The following is an 8,686-nucleotide window of genomic DNA, read 5'->3' as shown; positions in this document are numbered from 1 at the left end:
TGGCCGGGCCGGCGGCCGTACCAGGGATCCAGGAAGCGCCGCCGCCCAAGATCCCGCCTCCCGGCCCAGCCCAGCGCCTCGGCTCCTGGGGCGGGCCGTCCCGCGGGCCGGGGGGCTTCCGGCCTGGGCTCGCCGACTGCCGCCCCGGGCCGCTCTGTGTCCACGGGGTGCCTGCCACGTCCCACCCCGCCGACACCCCTGAGAGGGGTCCCCCCGGAGTCCGGGCCCCTGCCTCCCCTGCTTGGAACGGAGGGTGACCGTGGGCGAGCCACTGGGCCCCTCTTTCTGCCTTGGTTCCCTCATCTGTACACAGAGCTCAGAAGACCCGTTCTGGAGTGAAGTGGGCTCCCGCGTGCCACTGCTTGGCATGGGCTTAGCAGGTTGGAAGCCCCCCAGAAACGGGTGACCCACTGCTATGGTCATCATCAGCCTGCAGTTTGAACTCCTTCCCCCTCCGGTGGGGAGAAGAGCTGGAGCCAGTTTCCCCTTCCTCTCACCTGTTCCTTTCAGGAGCCACCTTGTCCTGACCTGACCTGTTGGACAACGGTAACCAGACCCTCTGGTTGGGAGTCAGGTGGGCTTCGGTTCCAGCCAGGATGCTGAGAGACTTTCCTTCTCTTGGCCTCAGTTGTTTCATCTGTAAAATGGGATGATGGTGAGCATGGAAGAGGTCTGGTCTGTCAGGGAGATGCAGGATCCTGACTAGCGTCTCCCTCTTCTTGGTGTGACAAGATGTCAAACAGGAGCACAGGCCAGGAGAGACTCCAGAGGGCGGCGGGCCAGCAAGTTGGGAGAGGGAAGGGTGAAGGGCCATTGGAGGGGAGGAGCCCTGTCAGTGCTGTGTGGCCTGAGCAGACCGGCCAGCCTCTCTGGGCCTTGGTCTCTGCATCTGTAGTAGTGGATCACATGTGTTCCCCGCTTTTGACCCCTGTAGCCTGCTCAGAACCTCGACCTCTCCCTAAATTACTGACTTCCTCTCTGCCCCCTCCCCCATCACAGACAGCCAGAGGGGCTCTGCCCTGATTAAATGTGTCACTCCCCTACTTGTGACACTCCCACGGCCCCTTCACCATGCCTCCAGGCCACAGCAGTCCTTCAAGACTCAAAATGTGGTCCAAGGACCAGCAGCATCTGTATTGCCTGTTGGGACTGTGGAATCTCCGGCCACACCTCAGACCCACTGAATCAGAATCTGCTGTTAAACAGCAACCCTGGGTGATGTGTGTGCACACGAAAGTTCGAGAAGCACCGATCTAAGCAAAACTAAGAAGGAGGTACTATAATTCCCATTCTACACTGGGAACACTGAGGCACAGAGAGGTTAAGCAATTTGCTTAATATCACACAGACACTACATAGTGGCGCCTGGATTCCCACACACAGTCTGATTCCAGTGTTCATGCAATTAAATCCTTACATTACACTATGGGTTGTCATTGAAGGGGATGAGCCCCCTGTCACCAGAGGTAAGCAAGCAGGGTGGGGCGGGGGTGCCCATTTGTCAAGGATGCTCTGTGGGGACTCCTGCCCTGGTGAGAATAACCATCAAGTATTGAGCACTTACTGGGTACTGGGTACCAGGCATGGGTCAGGCATATTAGGTTCTCTCAGTTTGGCCTCAACAGTCACCTGAAACAGGTTTTAAAGCCTCGCTTTGCAGGTAAAGGCTATCGAGACCCAGCAAAGTGAGCTGTGTGGTCCAAGTTCCTGTGGGAGGAAGAACCAGGCACTCATCCCAGGGCTCTGACGGGTTCTGAATGGGCTGCTGTGTTCCCTGCTCCCCCCAAACCCTGCCCAGATGCCTCCCCACCCCAGAGAAGGCGGTGGCTATTTAAATACCTCAGGTGTGGCTACGGTTCTCTCTGCCCAACCAGCTGGCATCTCCTTCTAGGCGCCCACCTCCTCCCCAAGCCAGGGAAAAGCACGTGCATTTGCCATTTGGTGAAACATCTGTCCTCCTGAGAAGCAGCCCCAACTGCCAGCGGGGGCTGGAACGGGCTCGAATCCTCCTCTCTTTCTCCAGGGGGACCACAGGGGAACTGGCCCCAGCCAGAGGAAGTCTGAGGAGGGACCATCATGGTGGTGGAAGGAGAAGAACTCAGGTTGGGTGGTCCCAGGGCCAAGGGTTTGTCCTGGGCCTGCCACAGTGGCCTTGAGCCTGCCATGTCTCCTCCTTGGGCCTTCACTTTCCCATCTGTTAATGGGAATAATGAAGGTAGAAGTATTGCTGACTGGGGATTCCCTGGTGGTCTGGTAGCTAAGGCTCCACACTCCCAGTGCAGGGAGCCTAGGTTCCATCCCTGGTCTGGGGTCTAGATCCCACATGCCGCAATTAAAACTCAGCACAACCAAATAAATAAAATACTAAAAAGAAGAAGAGGAAGAAGTATTGCTAACTGGTTACTTGGTCCTCCTTACAGCTAGTCTTCCCAGTTTCCCTATGAAACTGATACTCCCTATGTCTCAGGACAGGGAGCTCATCACTCCTATTTTACAGATGAGAAAACTGAGGCTCAAACTTGTCTCTTGCTCCCGCAGGTCACATAGACCTCTTCTCCCCCAAGTTCTATCACTCTGGCTTTAGTAATCGGCCCCACCTTTTTCATACCTACCCCATCTTCAAGGTGGAGCATTTTTCAAAGCTCCCCATGAAGCACAGGGAAAACCCCCTCCTCATTTTACCCCCTCTGTCTCTAGCCCATGCCGGCACTCCGACCACCTGCACCATCAGACCTATCTTTCCCGGATGCTGGGGGGTTCCTGACAAGTCCCTCACCCTCTAAGCCTCACTTTTCCTGACACCTGAAGTTTGTCTGCTCTAGGAATGAAATGGAGGGGAAGCCAAGAGGGAAATTTCCTTCAGTTCAAAGGATAATGATTCTTTTTTCCTCATGAAGAAAGCAGATTGTATGCTTTCAAAGTCAGATTTATGGGAGAGAGAATGGGGGAGTTGTTCAATGATAGAGGGAAAAATGTATATACAGATTTTTTTTCCTTCCTGGTCCTAGCCTTTTGGTACATTGCACCACTGTATTGAATATCCTGCCAGCTGCCTCAAATTCTGTGTGGATGTAAGGTGAAAATCATGATCATGAGGATGCCTGGCCACCTAATCAGCTGCCTCTGGCTGGGTAGGACCCTGGAAAGAAGAGGAAGCTATGGGTCTGGGCTCCTGGGACTCTCTTTGAGTTCCTGGGGGCCACTATGGCTTTTCCTGTTCTTGGCAATGAGTGGGCGCTCCTCCGCCCCCAGTGGAAAGAATGAGCTTTTCCCAAGCAGGTGTTTCAGAAGTTCCCCCCTTTCCCACTCTGCTCAATATATTTTGAGTGATGTTCTGTAGGAACTAGTGTGCGCCCCATTTTTACAGGGCGGGAAACCAAGTTTCCAAAACCTCTCCTCCACTTTCAGTCCCAAGCACATTTATTGAAGACCAGCTGTGTGCCAGGTGCCTTGCCGGCTGTTGTAGGTGTAGACCTAAGGAGCCCCTGGGGCGCCGTGGGGGACAGGCGCCTGTGCAAGGGCTGGATATGGCGCAGAGGAGAGAGTAATTACCCTGGGCTGGGGGGAGTCAGGAGGCAGAACTGCAGTTAGGAAGGCTTTCAGAGAATGCCAAAGTGGGCTCTGAAGGATGAGTAGGAGCTTGCCTTCAGGACAAAGCCAGGGGGAAGAGAGTACAGTCCCAAGTAGAAAGAACTACAGGTGCAAAGGTGCAGACATGTGTCTGATACCACTGACTCTCCCAGCATATTTTATTTGTAGCACTCTTTAAAAGGTCAATGAATGGGTTGGGGCAGGGCGTGGGAAGAGAGGGGATGGGACTTCCCCGGAGGTCAAGTGGTTAAGATTCCATGCTTTCATTGCAAGGGGCACGGGGTTCAATTCCCGGTGGGGGAACCAAGATTTTTTCAAGCTCCACTATTTATGAGCTGTCTGAATTTGGGCAATTTGTTTCATTTCTCCAAGCCGTAGTGTTCTCATCGGTCATTTGAGTGTAAACCAAGTACTGACTTCAGAGGGTAAATATCAGGGTCAAAGTCAGCTAGGTTTCTAAAGCGCTTTGCAAGAAATAAACCACGCAACAAACGCCAGCCCGGAGTCCCGTTTACAGGACACCGAAGCCCAACGAGGCAAAGCAGAGCTAGGAAAAAACACGGAAATGTCATGTCCTCGGGAAGCGATCACTCCCTCTCTGGTTTATTCCCTGAGAAGTGCAAAAAAGAGTATTATTAGTAACCTCTCGCCCGAGGATGCCTTCTAGGACGCTGGAAGTGTTCTGTATCTAGATCCGAGTGGTGGTTACATGGGTTTTGAGCTGTACACTTGAGATGCATGTATTACCGTTTGTTAATTACACCTAAAGTAAAAGTAAAAGAAACCAACCCTGGCCGCGATGCCCCCTTCCTTCGCCGCTGGCGACAGGTGTCTTTCGGAGAGTCCCAAGGCCAATCTCCGCGCGCCGCTCAGGCAAAGAGCTCTGAGCCGGGAGTCGTGCACCGCGCACCAGGGCCCGGGCGAGGTTCCCAAGGCAACCGCAAGCCGCTCTCGCCGCGTCTCCCGAGTGACGAGGCGCCACCGAAGGCCCGGAGCCCGGATCACGGAACGGGAGGCACGGAGCGAGGCTGGAGGGAGAGGGCGGCTGGCCAAGGGCGGAGGGGAGAGACTCCGCGCCCTTTGTCCTTGCGCTGGTATTCCGAGGGCATCCGGCAAGCTCCACTCCCCAGCCCTGGCCGTGGCCATAAACTGCTGCTTGAACTCATCCATCCCTAGGGATTCCTTCTCGGCTTTCCAGGTGGGGAGATGGAGGGCTTGACTACTCCCCTATATCATAGAGCAAATTAGGGGCAAAGCCAAGCGCGGCACCCTGGTGGCCTGCTTTCCAGCTCGTGTCTGGCAGCCAAATGGGTGGCACATAGGGCTGTGTGCCAGCATCTCCTTGGGGTCTGGTTCGACTCTGCTAGTGACGTGTTCTGTGGTCCCCTCTCTTGTCTGGGTCTCGGAGACAGGGACAATATCACCATCTCAGCATAGCTGCTACCAAGTATGTGAAATAAGGGGTGTAAAGGTGTTATAAACTCTGAAGTGCTTTGCGTGTATCAAGGACCATGACCATCGCTAACCTACTGCCTTCTGCTTATCATCACCCCAGCCCCAACCACAGCCTGGGTGACAGCCAGCTGCACGTGGAGTTGGGGCCCGGAACTCTCCATGCCCGGAGATTTCCAGTCTGCAGGTGAGAGTTCCCTGCCCCCATTTTCTGCTTCCTAAGAAATGGGCTCTGAGATCTCTCCCAGATACCAGGGATCCTTTGGTCCCCAGACTGTCCATTTAAAGGGGTTCACAGAGATATCACCCTCCACCCACCCTCCTAATCTTCCACCTTGCGGCTGGATCACAGGGGTTCTCCACTACAGGAGGACATCTGGAGGTTCCAGAACGTTTGAGGTCCCAGAGCAGAACCCGGGACTACAATCCTTAGTGCCCTTGAACGCCTCACGCCGGGCGTGTTTGGACAGTTGTGTATTCATGTGCTGTGAGGCTATAAATGTATATTTTGGTGTATATGTGTGTATGTGTACACATGTGCCCAGCATGCATATGTTGGGGTGTGAGTGTGTGTGTGTGTGTGTGTGTGTGTACTTGGGATGTGTATTTGAGTGTGTATATGTAAATGTTGTATTTAGGGCTGTGTGGTATGTGCTTGCAGGTGTGTGTTGTGTATTTGTGGCATATGTGTTTACCCATGCATCTATTTGTGTCTTTGATGCTATGTATGCACATTTAGGTGGACATTTGTGGGTTTTGTACTTGTGGTGTGCACAAGTGGGTGTGTGAAACTGTGAGGTCTGTGATTGTGCAAGTGTGCCGGGGGTCCTGGGTGCAGGGACTCTCTGTCCCATCTCCCTTCATCTGGGTGACCTTCTCCTAGCTAAGCACTGTGGCTGCGACCACAGGCATGCTTCTGCTTGCTCTTGTCCTTGCTGCAGACCTGTGGCTGTCCAGGTCTTGAGCTTGCCTGGGGCTTTGACCAGTACGGGCACCGGGGGCAAAGGGTAGGTGAGTGAACCTAGGGCCAGGACTCATGTGCCACCCCCTCTCTGCCTGGCCTCCTCCCCTCCCCACAGCAGGAGCAGCAGCGGGAAAGGTTGGCGGAGGGGGGCTATTTTGGGAGCGTCTCCTTAGCAACAGCTGCCACGGCCGTCTGTGGCGGTTTTTCTATAGGTGCTAAAATATTCCACCCTGGTGACTAGTGAGTGCTGGGGGGTGGGTGAGGGTGGGAGTGGAGGGTGGCAGAGACCCCTGCAGTCCTCTGTTCCCAGGGCACAGCTTGCTAGGATGAACCCCCAATGTCCCTTTCCCCACCTCTGGTCCTCACCACTCAGGACTGCTGGGGCTTTAGAGCCCTAAGACAGGCCAGCTGTGTCCTGAGGTGATTTTTTAATCTAAGCAGCTGGGCTTCCTCAGTTTACCCCATCTGTAGAATGGGCTTGTCTGACTTTAAGAAACTCTCTAGGTGAAAATTTCTGGACAATATGACTCTGCTATTTCGAGGTAGACTTTTCCCTCCCCTCCCCAGCTGTCCCAGCTGCTTGGCCCAAGTTCCCTTCCCCTCCAGTCCACCTAGCTCTCTGCACAAGCTCTCAGGGCTCCTGTTGAACCAGGGAGGCCTGGTTGGGCTCCCAGAGTGAGTCGGTTAGTGGGTGCTCTGCTGGCCTGGGATGACCTTTCCCCAGAAAATAGGAGAAGGTTCCAATCGTGGCTCAGACAGTTGCTAACACCCTGAGCAACCCCAGGCAAGCCACTTCCTCTCTCCAGGTTTCTCACCTGTGAACTCGGGGTAGTCAGAGTCTCCACCTCAGCAAGTTGTTATCAGGGTCAAATGGGAGAACAGAGAATGGGCAGGAAGCTTTGGCAAAATGTACAGGTGAATGAAGGTTTTTACTATCATTCCCATCAGACTTCAGAGCAAGTCTCACCCTTGCAGAGAGCAGTTCCTGGCCACCCAGGGCCAGGCCACATGCCTCAGTTTCCCCAGTGGTAACAAGTGCTGTGTTGTAGAGCTCCTGTAAAGGTTAAATGAGACAACACTCGTGAAGGCCCAGAGCAGTGCTGGCTGATGACGGGCACTCAAAGGAGGCTTGCTTCTGCGTTCAGTTCACTCAGTCGTGTCAGACTCTTTGCGACCCCATGGACTGCAGCATGCCAGGGTTCCCTGTCCATCACCAACTGCCGGAGCTTGTTCAAACTCATGTCCACTAAGTCAGTGATGCCATCCAACCATCTCATCCTCTGTCGTCCCCTTCTCCTCCTGTCTTCAATCTTTCCCAGCATCATGACAAAGCCTATTTACCCTTTGGGACCCCAGGCCGGATTGCTCCATGACAGATTGAGGCCTCTGAGGTCCAGTGAGGACAAGCAACTTGCCCAGGGTCACCCAGCTTCTGACACCCAAGCCTACCCCCTGCAGCCTCTGTCTCTCAAGCCTCCCCCCAATTCCCCACCCCTGCCCCGGCCCTCTATGCAAAAAGGGCAAATTCTTCTTTAGTCTTTAATCATCCTCAGAATAGCCCCTTCAAGTGGATATTATCCTCCCTGCTTTACATGTGAGGACATTGAGGCCCAAAGAGGTGAGGTGAGTTGTTTAGAGTCACACGGAAGTGGGTGATGCTGAAGAGACTCTTCGATGGGGTCTGTAAAGCTCTCCCTGCCCGGAGGTCCCCTTCCGGCCTCTCCGCACTTCCCCTCAGCCCACCCTAAGCCTCCACAGGACTCTGCTCCTTACAGGAGATGAGCAGTGGAGGCCACAGACTGCAGCCCCAGGCCTAGCAAGTGGACCATCACCAGAGGTTTCCTCTCAACCCCCGTGACTCACAGCCACCAGGCCTCCTCCTCCCCTCTCGCTGAAGTCACTACCCCTGAGTCCCCACTCTCTCCTTAAGCTGCCACCCAGAGGCCTAGCACTGGGTTCGATCCCAGGAAAACAGACGCTCTAGGTCTAAAGATACCCTTGTCCCCATCTCCCCCTCCTTCCCACTCCTCTTCCTTCCCCTGAACCCTTCACTCCCAAGGCAGCCACCAGGCTAAGCCTCTGGCCAGGTGAAGAGACCACAGGCCATTTGTCTCACCTGCGCCATCTCCCACTTTCAATTCATGAAAAGGTATGATAGCTACCAGGCACACATGGCTGCTGACCCAGCATTCAGGCTGCCTGAGTTCCCCAGCCATTCATACATCAAAGACTCATTCCCATGGGACATGGGTCCTAGTTGCCTGCCTGGGAGGGCACAGCAGGGTAATGAGGATGTGGGGCATGGGATGGGCCATGCGCTACAGAGCTCTGCATGGGGCTGAAGGGAGGACCGAGAAGGGATGGTCCTGTTTATTGAGCACCTACTATGAGCTGTGCATTTCTAGTGCATCCACCTCACTTGATCTGTGCCTGTGAGGTCCTCACAATGGTGACGGTGCTCAGTTTACAGACAGGTTAAATACAAAAATTTGCTCAAGCTCATGCAGCTCCTAGGTGCTGCAACCTGGGCTCAAGCCCAGGTTGGCCTGACTCCCAAGCCCACTTAACAAGAACCAAACCTGTGCCCGGTGCTGGATGAGAGAATGAAGAGGTGATGGGTGACTTCTGCTGAGGGCAGCAGGAGGCCTTCCTAGGGGAGGCTGCGTGGAGGCTGCACTG

Source organism: Bos indicus, chromosome 5, assembly GCF_029378745.1.
Source record: "Bos indicus isolate NIAB-ARS_2022 breed Sahiwal x Tharparkar chromosome 5, NIAB-ARS_B.indTharparkar_mat_pri_1.0, whole genome shotgun sequence".
Lineage (NCBI taxonomy): Eukaryota > Metazoa > Chordata > Mammalia > Artiodactyla > Bovidae > Bos > Bos indicus.
This window is presented reverse-complemented; position numbering follows the sequence as displayed.